The sequence below is a fragment of the Condylura cristata genome, unplaced genomic scaffold (assembly GCF_000260355.1).
Source record: "Condylura cristata isolate star-nosed mole 26May11 unplaced genomic scaffold, ConCri1.0 scaffold00028, whole genome shotgun sequence".
NCBI lineage: Eukaryota > Metazoa > Chordata > Mammalia > Eulipotyphla > Talpidae > Condylura > Condylura cristata.
In genome coordinates this window covers 19,341,474-19,366,629 of record NW_004567129.1, presented here as the reverse complement: position 1 = coordinate 19,366,629, position 25,156 = coordinate 19,341,474, and the positions used below count along the sequence as shown (strand labels likewise).

General features: G+C 46.1%; 1 protein-coding gene across 1 annotated transcript in view; it reads right to left on the bottom strand.

Annotated features, from left to right (window-relative positions):
- CDH11 (cadherin 11, type 2, OB-cadherin (osteoblast)) overlaps positions 1–25,156 on the bottom strand; it is a 117,227-nt gene that overhangs the window by 83,221 nt on the left and 8,850 nt on the right. The window contains exon 2 of the mRNA XM_004690503.2: positions 15,986–16,109. The gene's annotated coding sequence lies outside the window, so the exon portion shown is untranslated. The remainder of the gene's footprint in view (positions 1–15,985; positions 16,110–25,156) is intronic.

Here is a 25,156-nt window from a genome sequence, read left to right as displayed (position 1 = left end):
CAGATGGCTCAGACAAATCTATCTTTGCAGATCAGTTTCCTTCCAGGGTTAAGATGAGTAGATGCTAAACAGGGACACTGCTCCCTCTGAGGGAAGAGCTGAGGAATCCGTCCATGTGAGCAAATATCATCATCAATAACTCTGGAGAGGGGGTTGGATATTTACGATAGAGTTATCCCTATGTATTGTGAATTGGGCTAGATATTTTATTATTTTTAAAGATTTGTTTTCATTTATTATACAAGAACTGGGGTGCAGGCCAGAGGTGCAGGTGTGTATGTGTGAGAGGATTCACCAGAGTCACAGTGGGGAGCAGAACAGGCAGATCAACTGAAATACACTACCGAGGGGAGCAGTGAGTAGGACAGGAGAGGTCTGCTGTGCCACATGGGTCAGCTCCCTGTCTGGGGATCGAACTCATGTTGCAGTGGCTGCTATTGCTTCATCGTGCTTAGACTTAACCCTTTGTGTCACCAGGGAGCGCCCGGGGCTAGATATTTTAAATGCATGCTTTCATGTCATCCTTGAAAAAGTTCTACAAGTAAGTACATCTCCCTCCCCTGCCAGAAATGCCCAGACACTGATTCCCAGAACCTGTGGATGTGAGAACTTTAAGGACAAAAGGAACTTTGCTGATGTGGTGAAATAAGGGCTTTGAGTTGGGCAGAATAATGAGTTTTATCCAGGCCAGTTTAACTACAAGAATTCTAACAGAAAGAGGAGGAGACTCAGAGACAGAAAGAGAAGATGGAGGAGTGACAAGCTTTGACAATATAAGCAGCAGCCACAAACCAAGGAAATGCAGGAGATCCCTAGAATATGATAGAGCTAAGAAAGTGGACTCTGGTAGATCCCTGATAAGGAACACAGCCCTATCAACAGGTTGTTTTTTACCCATCAGACCCATTTTGGACTTTTAAGCTCAGAAACTGTAATATAATGAAGGTGTTTCAAATGACAAGGTCAGTGGTAGCTGAATCAGTGATAGGAAACTAACCCATTTAACAGAAGAGAAAGTTGAAGTCTCAAGAGTTTAATTACTTGGCTGGCGTCCCCAGGAAGCTGGACACTTCCCCAGGGCTCCGGCTCTTCTGCACTGGGCTAAATCTCTCTGGAGAAAGAGAAGAGTACAATTTCACAACTTTAAAAATGGAAGGCTTTCCTTCCTTTTTGGAGGCAGTCAAAAATGTGACTGTTTCCTGCTCCACTAAAAACAAAACTAATCAAAATAGAAAAACCCATGAGCTCATGGGAGGAATAGTTCTGTTCAAAGACACACAGTTAAAAATCAAAACAGGGCCTCTAGATGGCACAAGGGGTTAAGTCTCAGCACTATGAGGCTGTCTATAGCCACTGGGGTGTGAGTTAAATACACAACCAGGGAGCTCACCCACATGGCCAGCAGACTTCTCCTGACCCACCCGCTACTCCCCTCAGCAGTGTACTTTGTCCATCTGCCTGTTCCGCTCCCACTCTGTCTCTGTCACCGCCCCTGTACCTCTGGCCTGCACCCCAGTTCTATATGCATAAATAAATAAATCTTTACAAAATATATTTAAAGAATAAGAACAGAAATCCCTGCCCACATCAGCTGACCTTTTCTAGAACACCGCTCCTGCCTCACCATGCTTTTGGTGTGTTCTCTATTCTGTGGGGACATTCCATATGCACCACCCTTCTGCAAAAAAAAAAAAAAAGAACATTCTGCCCCTGGTAACCAGTGCGGGCCCACAGCACCCAGGGAGGCTGTGGCCGTGGCCACCCTCACAGCTCATACGCAGGCCAGCAGGAGAGGAAGCCAGACCCCCTAGTCAGACTGCTGGTGCAGCAGTAAAGACCTGGCTGTGACCTGCACCCCATCAATCACTGTGATCCTGTTCACGGAGCCCCATATCTGGAAACACCTGCTATTTTGAGCTGTCCTGCTTGCCCCCTGCCCAAGTCCTGTGCAGGGAGTCCCTTCTATGGAGTGAGCAGGGTACTTAAGTGCATTAGAGGCAGTGCCTCCTCCAGGTATCACAAAATCCCTATGGAGTAGACGCTGATTATCAGGTGATTATACTAATCACCCCACTGTTGATCACATTTGACAAATAAGCATGGAGAAGCACAGGGAGTCACTTTTCCCGCCTTGAGGCAGAAACACGATTAGAACCCAGAAATTTCTACTCCTGAGTCAGGCTGCAAGTCCCAGCCCTTCTTTGAGAGGAAAAAAGCAAATTCTCCAATTCCAGTATATATTTCAGGAAGCATCCTTTTTTTTTTTTTTTAAATCGTGTTTTAGCTTCGTTAGAGCTAACAAAACTGGAATGAAATGGAGCAAGAGAAGACCTGCTGCTTGAGGCAGACGTCCATTTCATGAATCCCAGTTACCTTTTACTCCGGGAAGATTTCATTTTATTTACGCTCCCTGAATACAGCCAAACAGTGGGGACTGCCAGGACTCAGGCTCTGGCAGGAGATGGCAAACAGAGCTTTTGTTTTGATCTCGCTGCTTAGGTTAATGCATCCTGGTCCCACCACAGGCTGGTTCCCAGGATGCTGTTACTGCATTGTCTGCGAGGGGAGAATATGTCCCCATGAAAATAAATGAAATGCAGCAGTATTTACAATCCCTGTGTCAGACTTCCGTCCTGTCCAGCAGGGTGAGCCTGACCCGGTATTTACTCCAGTAACCCGAGAATGACATCAAAAGCTCTCTTATTAACCACAGGGTAGATAATGATTTAAGTGGCTTTAATATAGCCATGTGGTTGACAATAGAAAGGTGTATCTGGTTCTCCTACAGAAGAGAAGAAGGCAGCCTTTACGGCTATCTAGTGCACAGAACACCTGATTCCAAACCTTGTTTCTAAACATCTCCGGATCCCACATCTCTATGGTTAGAAATTCTTCTTGCTCCACTTGCCCTGAGGAAGTGGGGACCTATGAAAGCCCACAGGGAGAACAGTCCTGATGGAGGAGGGAATGTCTGGAATGCTGGAACAGATAATGTAGGGTTCTTTTGCAGCCTGGAAAGGCAGACCTGTTCTCCTTCCTCTCTGCCCACCTTTTCTCCTAAGACAGCCCTACCTCACAGCCCTCCTAAGCACTCCCGCAGGGTTTCTGTAAGAACAGACGAGAAAAAAAGAGGGAGGGCACTTTGCAGAGGTAAATCGTTGTCAATTGTCATCGAAGCCAGAAAAAAAAAAAAAAGAGCTGTTAAATCACATCCCGAGCTCCACTAGTTAGCAGCTCTGTGGCTCCTTGAGCAAAACACACACCACTTTGATTCTTCACTTTCTCATCTGTGAAATGGGTAGATGCATTGTTTCAGATCCATGCTAGTCAGCCTCACACCGTTTGCTATCCCAACTAAGCCCAATTCACTGAAGATCTAGTGCAATTATTACCATATTGCTGACCATATTGCTGTACAGACTTTGTGATTAGGAAATACTAGCTTTCTTTCTAGCTATCAGAAAAAAAAAAAGAAAGAAAGAAAAGAAAAGAAAGCCCACTTCTGAAAATGTGCTGTGTTTTTGGCAGAATTGCAAAATTGTGTGTCAATCACTACAAATTCCAGAACATTTTCATCACCCCTAAAAGCAAAATCATAGCCACTACTATAATTAGAACACAGTTTACTAATCCTGCTCCTCTTCAAACTCTAAGAGTCTTCAAGTCCACACTGAATTGCTTCTAAACTTACAGTCAGGACCAATGTGTCTGGCACTAGCTGTCAGCCCCAGGCTCGCAGCGGTGATCTCCCGAGACTTCCCCAATGCATATGCTCTCAGAGGCCAGGGCTCTTCTTCCTGGGTTTCCTTTCCCCCAGCACCTCAGCTCAGGGCTAGACACAGGTTGATACCGGTAAACTGAACTTCTGGTTGAGCGGCCTCGGCCACTTCCCCTGAAGGCCAAGTCTGTCATCTGTCTGCTTCTCTGAATGCAGATGCTTCCCCACGCTGTCAGGTCCCACGACTGCTCTCCCCAAACAGCATGTGCTGTTAATTTTTCATCCTAATGAACTGCCCGGTCGAGTTTAGCAATGAGAATAGTGATAGAAGCACAATAAAAATGGTTTTATGCCTAGCTATTGTCAGAAATCTTCTCCACACCCCCCGCCCCCCGACACTGGTACATAATTGAAATAAAATATCTCAATGGCCACAAACAACATTTGTCAAGAATAAAGTGGAGTAAGTGCTATTTCAAAAATTCATACTAACGGGCTTTATAAACATGGATTATTGGAACGTTCCTCCGATGGCTACCTGCTCAAGCATTTAAGTGCAGGGCTATTATGCTCTGTTTGCTTGAGCGAAACCACTTTGGGTACCAAGCTACACGTCAGCCCCAATTTTCCAGAGTGTTACAGATGCACATTCTCTCCTGGCAGGAGATGGGTCAGGCAAGCCGGAGCAGGCCCGAAAGGCCCGTGTTAATGCACAGATGCACATGCCGGAAGCCATTATGCAGCTGCAGGCATCCCGAGAGTGGATTGCGCTGGGAACTGATGCCACTCAAACCTGAATGAGGGCCCAGGAGGAAGAGAGACAGATCTGAAGATGCTGTTCAATGCAACAGTGTAGAGAGGCCTGCCCCCCAGCCCTCGGCCCGTGCATTCTCTAAAGCAGGCTCCCCAACCTACCACCCCATTCCCTTCAACCCGTAAGAGAAGTGCTCCAGAATTAGATATGGGCTTATTCTTTGAATCAAGTGATACTTCTGAGCTATGGCCAGTGTGGATGTGCTATACACGGAGCGGCAAGACAGATTGTCTCTGAACCTCAGTAGGCTGACTTGCATGGGGGTAACAGCTAATGAAAAAGTCTCTCTGGTGGCACAGGGGTTCAAGTCTCAGTGCTGTCAAGCTATCACCAGCCACTGCAGCCTGAGTTCAATCCCCGGCCAGGGAGGTGACCCACATGGCGCAGCAGACCTCTCCTGTTTTCGCACTGCTCACTTAGTAGTGTATTTCAGTCAATGTGCCTGTTCTGCTCCCCACTCTGTCTCTGCAGAATCCTCTCACACACCCCCACCCCACACCTCTGGCCTATATGCCAGTTCATGTATCCATAAATAAATAAAATAATCTTTAAAAAGTAGACTCGATATTCACAAAGTGTGAGGAGCTGTGAAGGTTAGACAGATTGATGAAACGTTGACTCATGGGGAGGTGGGTGATAAATGCCTCGAGAGGTTGAGAGGTCGGGATCATCCTGTCAGGTGGGAGAAGAAGACACATATAGGAGATCCCGGGGGACAGAACAGAAAGCCACCCCTGAAGGCTAGAAGGGGTTCAGGACCACTGTCTCCAGTGTGGCTGAATGGTCTGGGTGAGGGCGGCAGAGAGCTGGGAAGTGACCGTATGGAGTCCCCTGGAGTCAGCTGGGGTCTGGGTTTTAGTCTGTTTGCCATGGGATACCATTAACTTATTATAAATAAAGGCTTGGGGCATTGGCAAAAATAACCCCCGTATCACTCTCCAAACCCTTTCTCCCGGCAGCTTCAGATGGAGTCAAATCTGGTCTTTTCAGTTTGAATTCTGGTCTGCCCTTGGTCTCCACTGGCCTTCCCCGGTGCCCTGCGGTCCTTCTTCTGAGCATCTGTTCCGGACAGCCAGTCCGCTCCTTCCCCTTCTCTTCCAGTCCAAACCCTCCTCTTTGGCTTCTGAGAAGGCCAAGTAGAGCGAGTTGAAGCTGCCCCACAACGGAAGCAGCATTTACACTGCAGAGAACTTGGCAGGGCTCAGTGAGAGACTTCTCTTACTCACCACCTCAGTTCACAGGCAGCCAGAAAGCACTGGGAGAAGAGGCACAATCTGAGTGCAGAAACAGGACTAAGATCTGTCTTCAGAGTAGAGGCAGAGGTCTTCTCTGTCGGTTCCCCCCGTTCCGGGGTCCCCAGCACCATGCTAGCCACACAATGCCTTTGCATTCACTGGAAGCAATGATGGAGCGAATGGATCTGCTTATTCGTGCACAGACACAAGAGGCTTATTGCAAAATAGTCAAGTGTTTGTGTCAGGTTGGGTTCTTGGGGAAGCCAACTCTGATATGCATTTTTGCATAGGGGGGTTTATTAGTGGTGCCCTGGAGACCACCCACAGGAGCGACGGGAAGGGGGCAGGGTGACACAGAAAGGTGAGGTGGGATGGAGATCAACAGCAGCCTCAGACCACGCTGCATGGTCCTCTGGGTGAAGGCTGGATCTACAGAATGACCCCAAGGGCAGCTGAGATGGCCAGACGTTTCTGGATTGTTACCTGGGGCATGACCTTGGCTCAGGGGGACAGCAGCGAGGCAAGCCTTGCAGTGCCGAGTTAAAGGTGATCTGCTGAGGCATTCCCAGTAGCTGGATGACCAGTCACCCGGTGAGGTGGGAAGTGGGTAGCGTGAGCAGTGTTCCAGCTTGAAATGATCCTGCCTACACTGCAATCTACTGCTTTGTGATGCATCCCAACGAGTTCCAGGTAAACGGAGCACCCTGCTTTACACTGGTAGCTCTGAGCACTGGTTTCGGGAGAAACAAAAGAACTGGCAGCATGCTGGGCCATGAAGTTCATGTGTGCCTGGGCAGGAGACAATTCTGTTTTCTAGATTCCGCTTAATCGCTCTGGGCTTTGGTTTCCTTTAGCAGGGAGTGAGATGGACAATACCCAGCTCAAGGGAGCCCAGTGGGTAATGCACTCAGAAGCTCTGTGCAGGGCAGTGGGAAGGGAGGATGTGGTGTCTTTTGAAAATGAACTTGGAACAGTAAGTGTTAGCTTAGCAGGAGCCTCTGCCACAGTGGTCAGCGGCGGGAAAGGCCCAGGTGGATGGACACAAGCCCCCATCCGTGAAGGCCTGTCTGGGAGTGGGCACGCATGCCCCACCCTGTGCCAGGCACAGCACTGCACATCCAAGTAGACACAGGATCTTGCAGGCTCGTAGACCAGTAAATGGCACTGAGGTCACAAGGGCACGTCCACGCGACGACTCCCGCACAGCACAGGGCACCACCGTGCTTTTAGGACTCACTATTGTAATTTCTTTTAAGTCAAAAGGAACACTGACCTTTGAAGACAGAAGATTATGCTCATCTTTGTACCAAAGCAGTCTTCATCTATAGTTAATGTTGTTATGGAAAAGGGGGGACACCTGCAAGCAGTTTCTCAGGGGCCCTGGAAGGTGTACTGACACCCCATGAGCCCTCAGGAAGCAGGATTCCAGGGGAGAGCAGTGACATACTCACTCATGAGCTCAGGGAACCCCATCTGGAGGAGAGGGAACCCCTTCTTCGAGTGTCCACACAAAAGGGAACAGAAAGGAAAACTTACATAGAGAATTGAGGGAAGCATCCTAGTGTCCAGAGATTATGGGCAGTATGATCTGGCTGCAGAGCAAATGGGAGCTGGAATGGGAATCTAGGGTGCTTGAGGAAGGTGTAAAGTGTGGCTGGATCATGTCAGTGTTAGAAGCCAGGGGAAGGTTCCTGTTCTGCATCTGCAAGGGACCGCAAGCTTCTGAAACTAGGGTTTTAGATACAAGCAACCGGGGTGGAGAGGGGCCAGGATGGGGTGTGGTCATCGAGCTGCCCAGGACCCATGCGGCAGCTACCCTGGCTGTGTCCACGCAAGCACAGGCGACTTGTGCCATCGTGGGGTCCAGCTGAAGCCCTAAACAAGAGTGAACCTACATGAGCGACCAAGGCTCTTCCTGTCTTTGTCCAGCACGTGGTGTAAACTGTTTAGGGACCATGGCTGACACTCTCCTCAGTCCATTTCTCAGTGAAAATTTTGAGTAGAGCATGGGGATGTTGAGTCCTTAACAGTATCTGTTAAGGACAGAAAGCAGGAACTTCAGGAAACTTGCCAGGCATTCACTTCGAGAGGTTCCTTCTCACTAGCCCTTGCAAATTATGGCCAAGTTTTTAAAATCACCTTCTTTAAAAAAAAAAAAAATAATAAATAAAAACAACGTAAGACGAGTTTCTATGGCAACTAACGGTGTTTCTGACGGTGCTTAGATTCTGAAATTCAGAGCCTGTTGGAAAGATGAACTCAGTGGACCCACCATGGTTTTTCTAAAGCTTCCAAATGGAGGCATCTGCCAGGTGTCTGGCTGCAGGCTTCGAGATCCTCAGCAGACACCACTAATTGGTGGCAGATTTTAGTGGGACTTGTTACCTTACTTCTCTGCTCTCTCAAATCGCCTTGAGCGATTTGAGGACTCGCCTTGAGTCCTCCACAGGGCACAGGGTAATACGGTTTAGTAGCCTCTGGGGGAAATGGAGAATTTGGCTTTGCAATCACATGGGGCCAGAAAGGGTTGAAGGCTTGGGCCTGATTTTGTCCCGAAATGCTTGGGAAGCAGCTGACTCTTCTGGATAGGCCCAACTTGAGGCTCCAGGAAGACTAAGAGGGGCTCCAGAGATACTGCTCTGTGGTAGCTGTATTCTGAAGATGCAAACTGCTGTTCCTAAGAACACGATCTTCTTCACAGATGCATGTGTGGATATATCACAAAGCATGTGTGGTACAGGCTTCAATAAACAGGTGTGTTGTGTTGAATGAATGAATAAATGAGCAGCAGGAAAATCATTCCTTGAAGACTCTCTCCCATTATTCACAACTTCACCTGATTTCTGCTGCTGAAATACAGCTAAGTTCAGCACCCCAGAGGTATTGAATGCCTGCCTGCAAAGAACACGCCCATGCTTTACCAGAAAGCATGGAAGAGTGTCACAGAGGCTTTCTGCAATCATCTGTTGAATGAATGAATGAATGCCTAACGACAAATCTCTGGGGCCCAGGGCATTTGGCTGCAAAACCATATCACACTGCCTTCTTGGGTTACTTCCTGCCTCCCATGGTATTCCAAGCCCCACCTGTGTCATGCATGGAGGAAGTGCATGGTAACTTAAGTCGTGCTTAGGGGCTTTGATCTTTAAAGGGAGGGAACCCTACACTCACCTTTGAGGTCCCTGTCGATTCTGACAGAAGCACAGAAGAGACTCACTATCTAAATGGATGGTTGTCGGAAATGAAGTGATTAGATTTCAACAGGACCTTCTGTTCCCATCCGGGGCCACGGGGTCTGGAAGGCAGGTACAGAGCAAGTTCACCTGCCCAGAATTCTCACCCCTTGCTGAGTAAGCACAGGATGAGACAGGGCCAAGTCCTTTCCAAAGATGAGCACAATGTGGGAATAAAGTGACCCACAGAGGTGCCCTTCCTGCCATCGCTATGTTGGGGTGCATTTTCTGTTCATGCCATCTAAAGAGACTGGCCCTGAGAGCTTCAGGTTCAGCTGGGTGACCTCGTTATGAAGAGGCAGCGCACAGGTCTAGGTAACTGACATCTATGCTGTCCCTCAGCTGGAGATCCAAGTTATGTAATTGTTGTATAGAACATGGGCAAATGATTTCTAAAAAGGTCCGTGGTTCTAGATGAAGGGTTTCAAAGAAGTCTGTGATTTTTCTGTAAGTTTGAAATGTGTTGAAATAAAAAATTAGGATCAACAAGTAAAAACAACAAGTAAAACAAAGGGGGAAAACATTTTTTTCTTTTTTTAAAATCTAGATGTAGACCAAATGAGCACCTTAGTGTTCAGGGCTGAAAATCACCTACATAGGCAAATATGAAGAAAGCAGGTTTGTGGATGTGTGTGGTTGGGACTGCCCAGAATCTCTCTAAATTGCCATGTGGAAAATCAAAACTACTATTTGCTTCCAGGGGAGTAAATTGAGGGACTAGAAAGTAGGGATTGAGACTTAGTTCTCTATAGAGCTTTTTCTACCTCCTGAATTTCAAATTGTCTTCATCTAATTAGCTATTTTATCTATTTAAAGATAAGTAAAAATGGAAATAAGGAAAAAGTCAGGGAAAAAGCTGAATCAAGGACTTCTGTACTTTTACCTGTTTCTGGAAAATCCTTCCTGATCTTCCTATTCATATGAAAAGTCTAAAGCCAAAGGTCGCCTCCTCCCTGAAGCCTTCCCTGATTCCTCTATCACAGTCAATCCTCTGTGCTCCTATAAACTGCTGGAACTGCCTAGGTGGAACTCTGCCCTGGTTATTTGTCTGATGGCCTGGACCCTTCATAGAGAAAGGTGCTTTTAGAAGGTATGACATTGGCCTCATAGTAGTACTGATACATGCCTGGGTCATTGTAACGCCAGTACCTCGTCCAAGTCCTACAATTGGAAGGACCCTCAAGATATGATTCCTGAACATATCCATGGTTCTTTTTTCCTCTACCCATACCCATCTGTTTCTTCTTCAGTGCACATGTTCAGCTGCATACTGCTGCACTAGCCAGAAACAGGATTGTTTTATAACTCTTTAGAAATTCAGATGATGGCCACACCACCACACACTGATTTGGTTAATACTGGAAGGCCACCAGGGTTCCCTCTAGGTAGTACAAGGGGTTAAAATGTCAGCATTATCAAGCTACCCCAAGCTACAACAGCACAGTTCCATCCCCGGCCAGGGAGCTGACCCACATGGCACAGACCTCTCCTGTCTCACCCGCTGCTCACCTCAGCAGTGTACTTCAGTAGATTTGCCTATTCTGCTCCCCACTCTGTCTCTGGTGCATTCCTGCTCTTGTATGCATAAATAAGTTAAATCTTTAAAAAAAAACAAAAAACAAAAAACAGTGGAAGGCAAGATGCAAAAGAATTGGAAAAGACAGTGCTGAGGCGTGGAAGTCCAGCTCTATACCCACTGTTAGTCATGTAGCCCTCAGCAAATTCATTAACCTCCCTGAACTCCAGTGTCCTCATCTGTAAAAGCCAGGCACAAACCAATCGAAGCTCTGGTGGTGGCAAATTGGATCGTGAACGCACGCAAGTGGCTACGTTCCATGGGCATGCTCAGAGAAGGGCCACTCTCATTACCTCAGGAGTGGTCTCTGCGTTTTGTTCAGACACAGTTAAATAAAGCAAGGTCAAAGAATGACACGCCGGGTTGCAGATTTTCCCTTCGTTTTGATTGGGGCAAAGGCAGGATATTGGCATTGCCCGGTGTAGTTTGCTGTGTTGCTAGTTGATGGCAGTGCTGACGGTTACTCCATACACACTGATGGCCACAGAGTCGTCAGCAAGTGAACTGAGTGTTTATGATTTTAGTGACACTAGCTACAGACAGATCCTTGGCCTCTTTCTCCACAGTGGCCTACATCCCAAAATAGGAAATGTGTATTCACAGACAGACCCAGCAGGCACACAGGGTTGGAGGCAGACTGCCAACATTTCAAACTGTCAGGGACAAAGAGGAGCCTGGTGGATACTCTAGCACAGGTGAGCTGAGCCCCCTCTCCATGGCATTATGGGATTGATTTATGCAAATGATAGATAATTGGGTGACCCGTGACCAGGTGCCCCTGCTGATTATCACACAGGAGGGTCTCAGTATGTCTATACTTTCTATGAACATCAGAGCAAATACTTTCACTTTCAGACATTCTGATCTGTGTTTCAGCATCCTCTTAAGAGCCCAGGGAGGTGGCAGACTGAGAAGCCAGATTCTGTAGCTATCCAGGTAATTCCTCCCCAGCTCTGAGGAGGTGCCTAAAGCAGGTATGTAGAAAAGGAAGTTCAAATGCATTCCCCTGAGGTCAGCCGACCCGGTGAGACCCACTGAACTGCTTCACTAGCATTTGTTGAAAGTTTTATCTCTCTTACCAACCCCCACCTCTCTTTCCTTCCCACTCAGACTCTGAGGGCCTTATATAGAACTAGCTACTTGACTGTAAAGTCCTTGAAGAAAGGGAAAGTGCCCTTTCTTCTCTGCCAGTGTGCATGGCACTTCATAGGTGTCTGCCTAAGAAATGTTGGCACCGGGCACTGGTTGGGGATCAAGAATATGAGCCTTGAGCCAAAGTAGTTGGTGAGATTTATTTTGTTCCTCTAAAATCACAGAGAGGCTCATGAATAAGTCCTTTCCTCCCTCCAGGTACAGAATTCCTCTCTGTAAAACAAGATTCTTGTTCCAAAAGATCAAAAGGCAATTTTAGCAACTCCCAGGTGGTCTAGGAGTTAGTCTCAGCATTATCACTGAGTTCCATCCCCGGCCCAGGAGCTGACCCACACGGCGCAGGAGACCTCTCCCACCCGCTGCTCCCCTCAGCAGTGTTTTTCAGTAGATCTGCTTGTTCTGTCCCCCAATCCAATCTGTCTCTGGTGAGTACTCTCACCCCTCTCTCCAAACACATACACCTCTGGCCTACACCTCAGTTCTACACACAAGAAAATATTTTTTTTAAAGATTTATTTATTCATATAGAACTGGGGTACAGGCCAGAGAAGTGGAGGGTGACAGGATTCACCAGAGACAGAGTGGGGAGCAGAACAGGCCGACTGAGAAGTACACTGCTGAGGGGAGTAGCGGGTGGGTCAGGAGAGGTCTGCCGAGGGCAGGCGGGGATCGAACTCATGCAGAAGTGGCGTTAGCTTCTTAGTGCTGTGCTTTAACCCGCCGCGCCACCAGGGAGGGCCACAAGAAAATAGTTTAATATAAGGGGAGGCCATTCCATAAGCACCATGCTATGGGCTTTCTAAGGGTGCTGCAAGCATTAGATTAGTTTACCTCTCTCCTTGGAATAAAAGCTATGCAGAACTCTATAAAAATAAGCTGTTCTTAATTTCTAAGTGGAAAAAAAATTATACTCAATTTCCTAGAAATTAGATTCAAGTACTTTCTATTTAAGTTTGACTCTGCTTCACTGATACCTCATTCTAACTGACCCTATTATCTAGACAAATAGGAAATGTCAGTTGCATGTCCTATTGAAGAATTCAAAGGACCCATGAAATGAAGAGACCCATTTGGCTTGGCAGAAATGAGATGATCATCATTCATAGAGGTTTCCACAGGAGGGATAATTTTTGTCTTCAGAGCAAATGAGTGCAGCATATGTTAAGGCAGAAGTTGGTCACTCAATTTCCAAGTCATATTGGTGCATTTTCTGGGAAGTGCCTCCCTGCTTCCACGTAAGACAATTTGTTCCTTGGTTTATTTTCATAACAAACACTGACCCTTAGCGTGGATGAATTAAATTATAATTAGGCTCCCATGTTAAAATATGAGTACAATAAACCTGAAGAATTACTAAATATGTATGGGTCCCAGTTACAGGATAAACCATCTAAGTAGCAAAAGCTTGTGTGGACTGCAAAGGAAGTTTCTGGTCTTATAGGGAGGGATGTTAGGGGTTTTGGAGTGTTTGTTGGTTTTTTTTTTTTGGCGGGGGGAGGATTTTGTTCATAATGTAATAGATTTATTTGGAGGAAGGCAAATGAGGAGCTGTAAAAAACAGAAGCTCAAGCTAAAATCAGACTTCTCAAAGGTGAACATCTCTAAGCATAAAAATCCTGGGATGATGCTACAGGCAAATTATTTATCTTCTTGTATTTTCTGATTAAAAAAAATCTTGACTGTTAACGGTACTGACCACATTAGGTTTTTGAAAGAATTGAGAGAGGAAATGATAGCTTTTAAGACCCTGTATGCCTAGCACAGAGTAAGTATTCAGTAGCTGTTAGCTGCCATTATTCTGACTTTTCTCTCTGGTAACATAAATCCTTGTTCCTCACCTGTTCAAAATGTGTTCTAATCCTATTTGTAATACATGTTTAAATTGAACCTATTTTCGGACCAGATACTGTGCTTATAACTGGGAACATAGTGATCCCAAATATAGCCTGCCTGAAAGAGACAAGTATAACCTATGTGTAAATCCAAGTAAATGATGCAATCTCTGGCTATTAAAATGTTGTCTAGAACACACATCAGCTCTGCCGTAGGGGATCAGAAAGAAATGCTTAGAGACTATGAGGTCGAAACTAAGATATAGAATGAATAAACCTTAGCTTGTGCAGAGATGTTGGGCTCTAGAGAGACGGTTGTGCCCTATGGTACATGAGAGAGTGGGTATGTGTATAATGAAGCTGGAGGTGGAGAGAGGGGCTGAGATGGGCCTCAAAGTGGTGTCTCCATCACTCAGGGATCCTGAATCTTTCACAGGGCTCAGATCCTTGTCATGGAAAGGATTCAGTGCAGAGCTAACATAACATATTGGAACAGAGGGACATTGTTGGTCATGGACGGAACATGGTCATGCTGGTCATGTTGACTAGCTGTCCTCAGGCAGAAAGGGCTGCTTGTGGTTACTGCAGTAACCTGGGAGACAGGATTTGACTTGCCTTTAGATGGTAGCAGTGGGGAGACAGAGAAATAAAAATATTTTAAGGATAATCAAGAGGGTAGAATCAAGAGGGATCAATTAAGAATCAATAGGACATCAGTATGAAATCGCCATTGGAGGTAATGGATTGAGAGGCTGTGGCGGCCATGTTTTTGGTCTGGGTGAATTTTGGTGTTCTTGCTACCAAGTGGCACATGGACAAAGAAGAGGTCTAAAGAAGAAAATTTTGGCTCTCTCTGGTGGTCACTGCACCACAAATTCGATCCCTGGTCAGGGAGGTGACCCACATGGTGCAGCAGACCCCTTCTGTCTCACCTGCTGCTCCCCTCAGCAGTGTATTTCAGTATATCTGCTGTTCTGCTCCCCACTCTATCTCTGGTCACATCCCCCCCATGCCTCTGGCCTGTACCCCAGTTCTTATATTCATAATTAAATAAATATTTTAAAAAACATAAAATAAGAAAAACATGACTGGTATCTGCTAGACATCCACATGGAACTAAGTCATGGATACTTGGATAGAGAGTTCTAGAAGCCTAAAGTATGGGAGGGTATGCTGATAGAATTAACTCTTAAATTTCTATTTAGCTATTTGGATGTCCTGAAAGAATAGCTCCAGGTATTGTTACAAGGTAGCCCAGAGTGAACTTGGGCTGCCTGTCTGTGGGGCCTCACCTGAGTGCTCAAAATGTAATTTTCTGCAGACACACACTCAAAGGGTAATGGGTTATTTAAAAAAGGGGGAAAGGAAAAGGAAACAACCTGGGGAAAGAGAGAGGGATGCAAAGTAAGTGAATATCTTACCAGCTCTGCTAACTTGGAGCTCTAGTCCCAAACTAACACTGCTAGCCCTGAGTCAAACCATCTGAGAGCAGTTGCTCCAGAGAGAGAGAACTGTTACCTCTCCAGAGTGTCAGTTGGAAAACCGCTCTCTATTTATCCCCCAAAGTCCCAGCATGACTGCTTAGCTCCGCCCTTGGGTCCTCACAGTTCTCTCCCTGGTACTGCTGGGAGTTGTAGTTTCCAATCACTGGAGTAGGGGTGGAATCCAGAAAGCTGGAGTAGGGGGTGGAGTCCACCAAGCTCTGCAGAGTTCTTTTAGGACATCCTTCCCCTTAACAGTATCACTGAACACAGGGAGGTAAATGGATTATTAGAGTCTTATAACTTAAAAACTGTACAACTCCCTAGTTCCAACCACATTAGGGCCAGTGAACAGCTCATTAACCTCAGGGCACAGGCAGCAAGTAGCAGAGCTGGAACTGGGAGGAGAAATCAGTCTATTGGCTTATGATCTAGGGCTCTATGTGTGTGAGGTCCAAAAGGTTCAGCCTCCTTGTACTCATTCTTCCTTATAAGATATGAGTCCGATTATTCATTTAAAGAAAAAAAATCTCTTCAAGAGAAGAAAAGAGGGGAAGGCCACTCGGTCGTCATTTTTGTCAGTCGGTTCAACAGAAACCTTGCTAAAGATTTACCGTTCCCCTCAGTTCCTTCTTTCATCTCTGGATTTTCTGTAGTCAACAAAAAGAATCCAAAAAAGTCCAAATATGCAAACAGATAAACAAGTTATCAAACCTGTACTATCATCTAACAGGTGTCCAATGAAGAGAACCAGCTACAGCAATGAATAATCACAGTCCTCAAAGCCCAGGACAGCAGCTCTTTCCCTCCCTCTCAGATCCGACTTCAGTCCTGGTGATGGCTTCAATTCAAGACAGGTCTGAGGGACGGACCTCGTAGATGTAACTCCCACTACCACATCTACAGCAACATGTGAATCACTGGGGAGCGCTGCTCCATCTTACCTTCCTCACCCATTGGACACTTGCTGCCAGTTCCTGTAACACACTCCACCCATCGGATTGGTCACTCAACACACAGCAGCAGGAATGAGCGTCATGGGCCGCTGAGTCGAAAATACAGTGATTTCTGCAAGAAGTGAAAGGGTCATGAGTAACCTTGAGGAGACGGGCGAAGTCCATGCCACCAGACCCTGGAATACACAGCTGCACAAGACAGACTTCTGTTGTCTGACAATTGCCCAGCTGCAGAGGGAGGTATGAGGCAATGACCACAACTGGGTGATTCTGAACCCTTGTCGTTAGCGTGAGGGACACTCCAGGAGACCTTGGGTACTTGCTCAGGAAGATAAAGGCGGGAGTTCACCCCACTCCCTACACCGTGCCTTGACAGTCAGAGACATGTGTTCAGACGCCGACAGCAAGCCCAGGCTAGGAGACACACCATTTTAGAGCCAGCTCCTGATGGAACCTACCTGCCCTCCAAGTCCAGGGCAAGTACCTTCCTTCTGAAGGAGGTGCTGGTGCTGTGCAGCCCAGGCAGTGAGGCTGGCTCAAGGGCAAGGAAGGGGCAGGGGTGGCAGCCCTGGTGTCAGGAGATGTCATCCCTACACCAGCAGAGTGCTGGGCTGACAGAGCTGTGATTCTTCGAGGCTGCATTCCTCCTCCCATCCCCGTTCTACACCACACTCTGGTTTTCTGTGTGGGGGCTGTGTGCGCTGGATTCTGCTCTGATTCATCTTCATATATCCCGAAGTGTCTAACACATTTCCTAGCCCAGAACAGCTGTTCCATGTATAACTGTTGAATGAATGAAGAGAAGGATATGGAGTGTCTGAGCAGCTGTTTGCTTAAAAAACGGAGGCGCCGAACCAAGAAAGGTGGCTGGCACAGCTTCAAGGAGTTCTGGAATGCCCTTCAACTCTAGAGTTTCTACCTTCTAGGATCAACTCGGCCTGAATCAAGGACTTCACAGCTTCTTACTTTGACTTGAATTATTGCACTTCATTGCTTTCCAAGTCTATTTTTCCTTGCCTCATAGCTTCTCCAAAACAACAAGTGAAACCCTTCTTGGTGAATGGATGAAGATGGATTGTGAATCTACTCAATTTTGCTCATAGAGCCCTAGTGTGGTGACTGCAGCTCAAAGAATAAAACTTTCCCAGGATGCGAAGCCCAGAGTAACAGTGGGGTGACTCCCAAGTGCACTGTGCATCATGGAGAGAAAACCAGAGAGGGGAATTCATGTAACACATAACTGACGAGAGAGCACTCTACTGTGCAACCATGTCCCAAATTGTAGCCAGTCTCTAAAAATGTCCCCCAAATGAACCATACCCCTGGGTATTCATGACAATATTCCTCCACATGAATCTGGGCTGTCCCTGGATAACTTCTGAGACATGATAAAAGGGAAACTGACTTCAGAAGCCAAGTCATAGGAAACTCTATAGACTCTTTAATGTTCCTGGAAAGTTTGCTCTAGAAATCAGCCTCCCCTCTGCATGCTCTAGACCTCCATAATGTGAGGACACTCTCACTAGCTAGGTCTGCAGAGCAGCTGCATGGCCAGAGAGGTGTCCAGTTATCTCTAGCTGTTCCAGGCATCCATGCTGAGGTGCCAAATGGTGAGTGAAGATATCAACTTGGACAATGGACCCAGTCTAACCTCCAAGTGAGTTCAGCCATTAGACCATACAGCATGAGGGTCCCCAAGTAAGAACCTCTATGAACTTCATCAACTCAACTATAAGAGGTAACCAATTTTCGGAAGTAATTAAATTTGGGGTGGCATGTTACTCTGCTACAACTCATTAGAGTACTCTATGTGGACATGAAAGAGCTACCACAGGCCACCCCAATATAATATTATCTTTGTGTTGAAATAGGGCTGGTATCACGTACCTTCTTTCTTTTTCTTTCTTTTTTAAGATTTATTTATTCATATGGAACTGGGGTACAGGCCAGAGGTGCAGGGATGGTGAGAGGATTCACCACACACAAAGCGGGGAGCAGAACAGGCAGATAGACTGAGTACACTGCTGAGGGGAGCAGCGGGCGGGTCAGGAGAGGTCTGCCACGCCATGTGGTCACCTCCGGGGCAGGCGGGGATCGAACTCATGTGGAAGTGGCTTTAGCTTCTTAGTGCTGTGCTTTAACCTGCTGCGCCACCAGGAAGGGCCACGAGCCTTATTTCGACACACAACTCAAAGCAGGGTGGTTCCTGTCCAAGGTGTGCAGCCAATAATGGCCAAGCTGGATTAGAATCAGCCTGGTGGACTCCGCAGCCTGTGTACCTTCTGCCTCCCAGCTCCAGGCTCTAGCCAGGTTATAATAAAGCAGGAGCAATGGCCAGTGGGGTTTTAAAAGTGCATTTCTCAAATCCATAAGAACTAACCAAGTTCCCACTTTGTCTTCGATCCGTTACCCCACTACAAAAACATATCCTATAAAAATGGCTTCACCAATTGTCTGCACAATGAAGAGCTTTAGAAGGAAAACCAAAAACAAACAACAAAAGATGGATACATTGCCTGTGAGTTCTGGTCACCGCAAACACGAGAAAGGGAAGCAATGAGTCCTGTGGACATACTGGTCAGTGACTACATTTTTTAGAAGAGGAAAAAAATGAACCTAAGAAATCTGAGTTGATTTTCTGCTTTTAGAAGAGTTGATGGGGGTGGTGGTGGTGGTGGTGGAATAGTTTATTGGGTCTGAAGGTCAAGCCAGAGACCTTCTCTTTCCACACTGGCTCACTGGGTGGAATCTCGTGTTCCCTCCTCTCCCCCATACTTGATAACTCACCCAGACCCGGAGTCATGCATTCTCTCCTGAGTCATAAAGAAAAAACCTAGCATTTCTGCATCCACCCCTACCTACTTTAAGGAGGTGTCCCCCTCACGCCCCAGGCCCACATGCCATCCTGAGGATACCACCCCCACCCTCTCAGCACCTCCCATCATCGTGACCAGCCACCCACAGCCCTGAGCCTCTTTGAGGCACAGACACCACATGTCAAATATTATTTCAGAGACAGAGAAAAATCAGGAAAGAGAATACCAAGAAGCCAAGAGTGTGAAGTGCAACGGAGAATATACTTGACGAGCAAACCAAAATCAAGGAGACAAGCCAAGGAAGGATGGGGGGGGGGTGTGATGGGATGGATTTAGTTTGCAGAATTCTGAGTGTACACATGGCTTTGTCCGTGCAGGGTCCCAGCCCTCCTGTACCCCTAGTTTGTGATGCTCTCCTTCCTGTAAGGTCTGCTCCATATCAAATACCTGGGCTTCTACATCTCCAGGGATGGTCCCCTTCTAGAACCTGAGCTCAGCCAAGAAAGCCAGGTGTGTGCCTGGATCAATAAATGGCACAAGCACCACAGACATTACAGCAGAGTGCTGGGGCAGGGAAGGGCTCAGGTCTGAAAGGACATGTCGGTTAGATCGCAGTTGACCCCTCCCACTCATCCCGTCAACACAGGCTGTGGGATTCCCGTCATTCACCGTGAGAACAGTGCAGTTACAGGAAGGGTAAAGGGGTTTGGGCTAAAAGGAGAAAGAGTTGCCATGGGGGGGAGTTGGAGATGGGGATGGTTCCATTTTACAGATGCAGAAACTGAGGCTAAGTGGTGGTTAGTTCACAGACCCAGGGAGGAACATAGTGGGACTGGCCCACTACCAAGCCTTTAGTTTTCCTGCCAGCTGTCAAGCCACAGCAAACCCACCGCTCAGGGGAAATCATGCCTATCCCTCTGGTATGTGGCCACAGGTGATTTCTACTTTTTAGTATACCACAATAGGGAATTTCAGATGTTTTGATCCAGAGCTCACAAAAACAATGATGAAAAATAAATGACTCTTTATCAAGTGAGGTGCAGGGTTCTGGAAATTCTTTTTGGGCAAAGAAATCAACCAATAGCCACGTATCCTCCTTTCTATTGCTGATGTTGCTGGGTTTTTCCTGCTCTGTAGGCAGTTAAGGGGTCTGTCCTCTTGGGCCATGGGTCGGGCATTCTGCAGCAAGGGGACCCTGCCTTTTAAGGGTATCGCTTGTCCCTGATGTTGCTGAAGGGATAAATAAACCCATTAATCATCACCATGAGGCATTTTTCTTTCCTGTTATTGCCACAGTTCCAAAACCATATGTCAAAGCATGTTTCATAAGATAGGTTTGTAGATTATGACTTTGTTGTTGTTGTTGTTAGAAAAAATGGGGGAAGCAGAGGGAGGGAACAGGGCTTAAAATCAAGACTTTGCCTTTTCCAGCCTAGTTTGACTCTATGCAAGCGAGACCTTTGAGTCTTAGTGTCCTCTCCATAAAATGGGGACAATAATGATGACTCTTTTGTATGATGATTGTGAAGAACAGTGAAAACAAATGCAATTCCTTACTCCAAGCAGACCCTCGGTAATCAGCAGCTGTGATTATCAACAGATAAAGATTGGGCTTTTTCAATTGTGCATGATTAAAAAATTAGTTTTACCTTATATTTTAGATTTGCTATTCACAGAGCCCTACTCTGTACAAGCTACTTGCACAAGCATTTCCATAAAATTGATTATTAGCACACATGCATAAGTTACTATACAATCACATAACATGTAATTAATATTAATATAAAAGCATTGACTATGCCATTTTTTTCCCCAGAAGAGAAATATGGGTCTCACAGCAGTCCCGGGGATCCCTCAGTGTTCCTGGGGCTCAGCTCAGGACTCTGCTGACACTGGGTATGAAAGTCTGCCAGCTGCCCACAGTGCCTGCAAAATGCCCAAGGCTGCTACCCTCTGCCTGTACAGGGGTGACGCCCAACATCCAACTGTAATTACAAGAAAACATCCATAAAGAGAGCCAGGGCTCCAAATGGATTTGACATAGTGGCCCTTTAAATCAAACTCTTAACACGATTAGCTTTATGTCTCTTTAGTAGTGTTTCTAAGTAAGCCATGCCTTTCGAGGCATCTAATACAAAGTGACAACCTTCCCGTTTTCCGAAGCACCGATGGTCAGGCGGAGAGAGAGGCCATTGTCACCATGGTAATTACTGCACAATACCTGCCCGCCAATGGACAGTCAGAAGCTCAGGCAGCAGCTGAATCCGGCATTGTCTGGGCCCGATAAAAAGATTAGAAGCCCTGAAAAGCCGGGGAGCGGGATCTCACAGCTCTTTCGCTGGGCCCTGAAAGGCCCATTGTGCTGACACCATAAATTCTGGGTTCCCCGGGCACTTGACAACTGAAGCCAGGGACAATAGAATTCTTGTGTCCAACAAAACACTCCTTGTCCAATGCCAGTCTTATCAGCCGCATTTACAAATGTCTTTCGTTGTACCCAAATAATTCCCTATTAGAAGGCTATTGGGAGCAGAACTAAATAAATATTCACAGTCTTTGTAATATCTTTGGGAAATGAATAAACAAACAGTCATCTAGCATATGAGCAAACCTCCTGCTCCTCTCCATTTTATCCCTATTTCTTGCCCAAAGATGTAGTTTTGCTTTCTCCCCTTTAACATGTTAACAATTGCCATCCTGGATGCCGGGGTTTCATGTGCCACTTATTATTTCCCCCTGATATATCGGTTGGGCTTCTAAGTGCATGTTTTGCTTATAATTAATCTTCCCAACAGCTCTGGGAGAGGCGTGTGTCATTCCCTCCCCTACCTCCTCTCAAAGGGGAGGGAATGAAACCTCAGAGAAGTTAAATAACTTGCCCAAGATAACAAAGCTAATTAGCAGCAGAACAGGGGTTTCAATCTAGATTTCCCTTTTGCTCCAAGGCTGGCCCCTTCATGCCTTGCCAGGATGATTTACCTAACAAATACAAAAGGAATAAAACAACAGAATAAGGGGAAATACTTGAAGTGCATCCACTATAAAAGTCACAGATGCACAGAGGCGATTTGTGTTATTAAAGAACCTGAGAAAACCTAGCGTGAAAATAAAAAGTCTTTCTCTTAGAAAGTATATTTTATATTACTCTAAAATGCCAGCAAGTTTATTTTTTAAGACTTCTTTTGGGAGTGGGGTGCAGTGGAGGGGGTGGTAGGGAAACGAGAATTCAAGTCACCAAGCTTCAGGGAAATTTCAGGGCTGTCTATCTGGTCGATTGGTAAAATTTTAGGAAGAAGGACTGGGTGAAACAGCCAGTGGGGTAGAAAGTCACACATGTCCCCACCAATGTTTATTTAGCCTGTGATTGATTTTATCTGACTTATTTGTCCCTTTGTTATATGTGAATCAATATCTTAACACTTGACAGTAATGCCAATGACACAACAGATACACCCGTCTTGATGGAAATCACCTGCTTAAAGGATGACAATGTTTGGATTAAAAATGTGACAGCGTTAGCTCTAAATGGTTCCCTATCAGGTGAGGAGATGTAGGTGTGTGTCTCTTGGGGCTGTCCCCACCTCACTTCTGTCCAGGAAGGACTCCTCTTGTGGCACCTGTCCCTTCATATGCTTCCTGGTCTGAGCTCTCATCCTGTTCCTTATAACTTTGGTGGAACTTTCCATCACTCCCTGGGGTGGACACAGAGCTTCCAGATTCCCTTGGTAAACCACGCAACGTCTTGGTTTCTCCCCATAGAGCATTTTGTCTTATCACGGCTGCCTGCCCTTCCATTGATGCATCCTAAGAAGCTTTGAGCTTCTTGGGGACAGAAATCATATTGTATGAGACCTATGTTTGTCTGGCCTGCTAACCCTCTAAAGAGTTTGGCTTATTGGAGAAATAGGTGAACAGTAGTAAATGAAGAATAACTATAAACCTGTATTTTTTAAAGTTTTAAATATTGAACATCTGTTTTCTTTTCTATCAATGTGATAAGGGACTATAATGTTGCACTCACTAGGTGCAAATGTATCCAGTCTTGATAAAAGTAACAGTGAGCTGTTTGCTATACTTTCTAAACTTGTATTAGTAAAGTTATATCTAAATCAGTAAAATAGATGATCATCATGTGAACGACAGGCTTTTAACAAGAAAAGGCTGGATAACCTATAGGTACTTCCTGACTGACAGTAAATCCATGTGTTTGTGCAAATACTGAATTTGCAAAGATGTGGTCGATATTTCCCAAATACTTCAGATGCCAAGTGAAGCAGTTAATATCTTTGAAGATTGAAGTCCATGTGTACAGTGACCCACATGAAATGCTAATGTTTTCTGCTCCTCTCCTTCCCCCTCAAATCCTCCTGGATGTGGGTCTTTATGAAGACACAAACCAAGCAGGCAGAAGGCAGTGAACACATATTGAGAGCTTGCAGTGTCCCAGGTCGTGGGCTAAGTTCTTTCCTATAACTAAACCTCATAACAATCCAATACAGCAGGTACTGAGCTTTCCTTTCCTTTTTGGCTAGGAAACAGAGACACAGAAAGATTTCAATAAAATAACCCTCATTCACAAAGGCACGGAGCAGGGAAGTCAGGTCTTGGGCACAGGGAAGAGGCCTCTTTGCTACTGTTCCCACAGCTCTGCTCAACTGCTTCCAGCAGACAGAAATCGGGGCAATCATTTAGGGAAGCAGTCCAGTGATTCCAAAAAAAAAAAAAAAAAAGATTGAGGACTACGTCATTTTACCAGGCTACTGTGTTATCTAGTACATGAGATAGTGTGGCCACCAATGAAGCTTCCCAAGTAAAATGAAATACAGCAAAAATGTGTGACCATGACCCAAGCCAGAGACAGTATCCCCAATATCTTGTCAAATCTGGGTAGCTTTCATACAGCTAAGAAATCAACTTATTTGCAAACCTCCATGTTTGCAAAGTTAGTGAAGGGTATGCACACATACATACACAAACAAGTTTGAAGAAAATAAGTATGTGCACAGATGCTCATATACTTGTAGATACATGTAAACACACATGTGCACAGATGCACACAAAGCAAAGTTTCTCCAGTGTACTAGAAGAAGTCACTGCCTACTAGCACCTCTGCATAGTAAGGAATGTAAGTGGCACCAGCCCTAGGAATGTGAATGAGCTACTCTATAATAGAAGGTTCTCCCAGGGGCCAAGAAACTCAGAAAGAAACAAAACAAGTTACTCAAAAGGAAGCAGGGACTGTCCTTTCGCAATGTAAATTAAGCTAAAGAACAAAGCACCGTTTTGTTATTTATCGCTTCTTACACACTTCTTCTGAACATACAAGATATACAAGTTAAAATTGTAAGTTCCACGGTGTAAGAAGGGTAGTTGTTCTCCTGCCCACTCTCGAGTTGGGTAAGTGAATGATGCATCTAAATAGCTTTTGAACAAATGAGTAGTAAGTGAAGATGTGAGTCCCTGGTTCCAGGGCCTCACCTGTGTGCATGTCTCTGAAGACCAGCAGTGGGCTGTGACTGGAAATTTTCTTCAGATACGAAAGTGAATCTGGCCACAGAGGGGCTGACGCGAGCCAGGCAGCCAGCGTATCACACGGGCACTCTGCACCCTCATCACACCCCACTCAGTACACTGGATTCATTCAGGGGCACGGGGAAGCGGGCCACTGAAATGTTTCAGTCCTAGTTGGCTGCACTTTATTGGTGGAATCACACTCTTCACTACTCTGCACAAATGTTGATGTTCTTGAAGATCTTGGGGAAAAGCCGACGACCTCTCATGGACATACTCATGGGAAGTTTGATCTGGATGCTCCCCTGGGGATTCAGCCCCCAGGTGCAGGCAGGCAGGTGTGCAGACATACATACACACATACATACATACACCCTCAAGGGCTCAATTCTTTCCTTTTTTCCAGCTTTTCAAAAAGTTTCCCAAGTGGAGTCTGTTTTGACCAACTCCATTGATAAGGACTGAGAATGAAGAGAAAAATAACATGGTTGGCATTTTCGTAGAGTCGGGTCATCTACCTAGGCTGGGCTGGGATCACGAGGGTAGAAGGGATGGGCAAGTGATGGCATTTGCACCCAGCTCAGGGCACCTGCCTCATTCCTGCTGCTCTGTCCACTAGCCTCTCTCTCCTGTGGTCATGGCCAAGAAAGCCAGACTGGCTTTGGGACAAGTTTCCCTTCTCCTTCTTGACACTGCTGTCTGTACCTGTTGGATATTATGATTGTGCAAGTTGCACACACACTATTCACGCACCTATTGCTCATCTGTGGAAATATGTAACCACGCTCCTTATCCCGCAATTCATAACATGTACTTGACACAACAGATACAC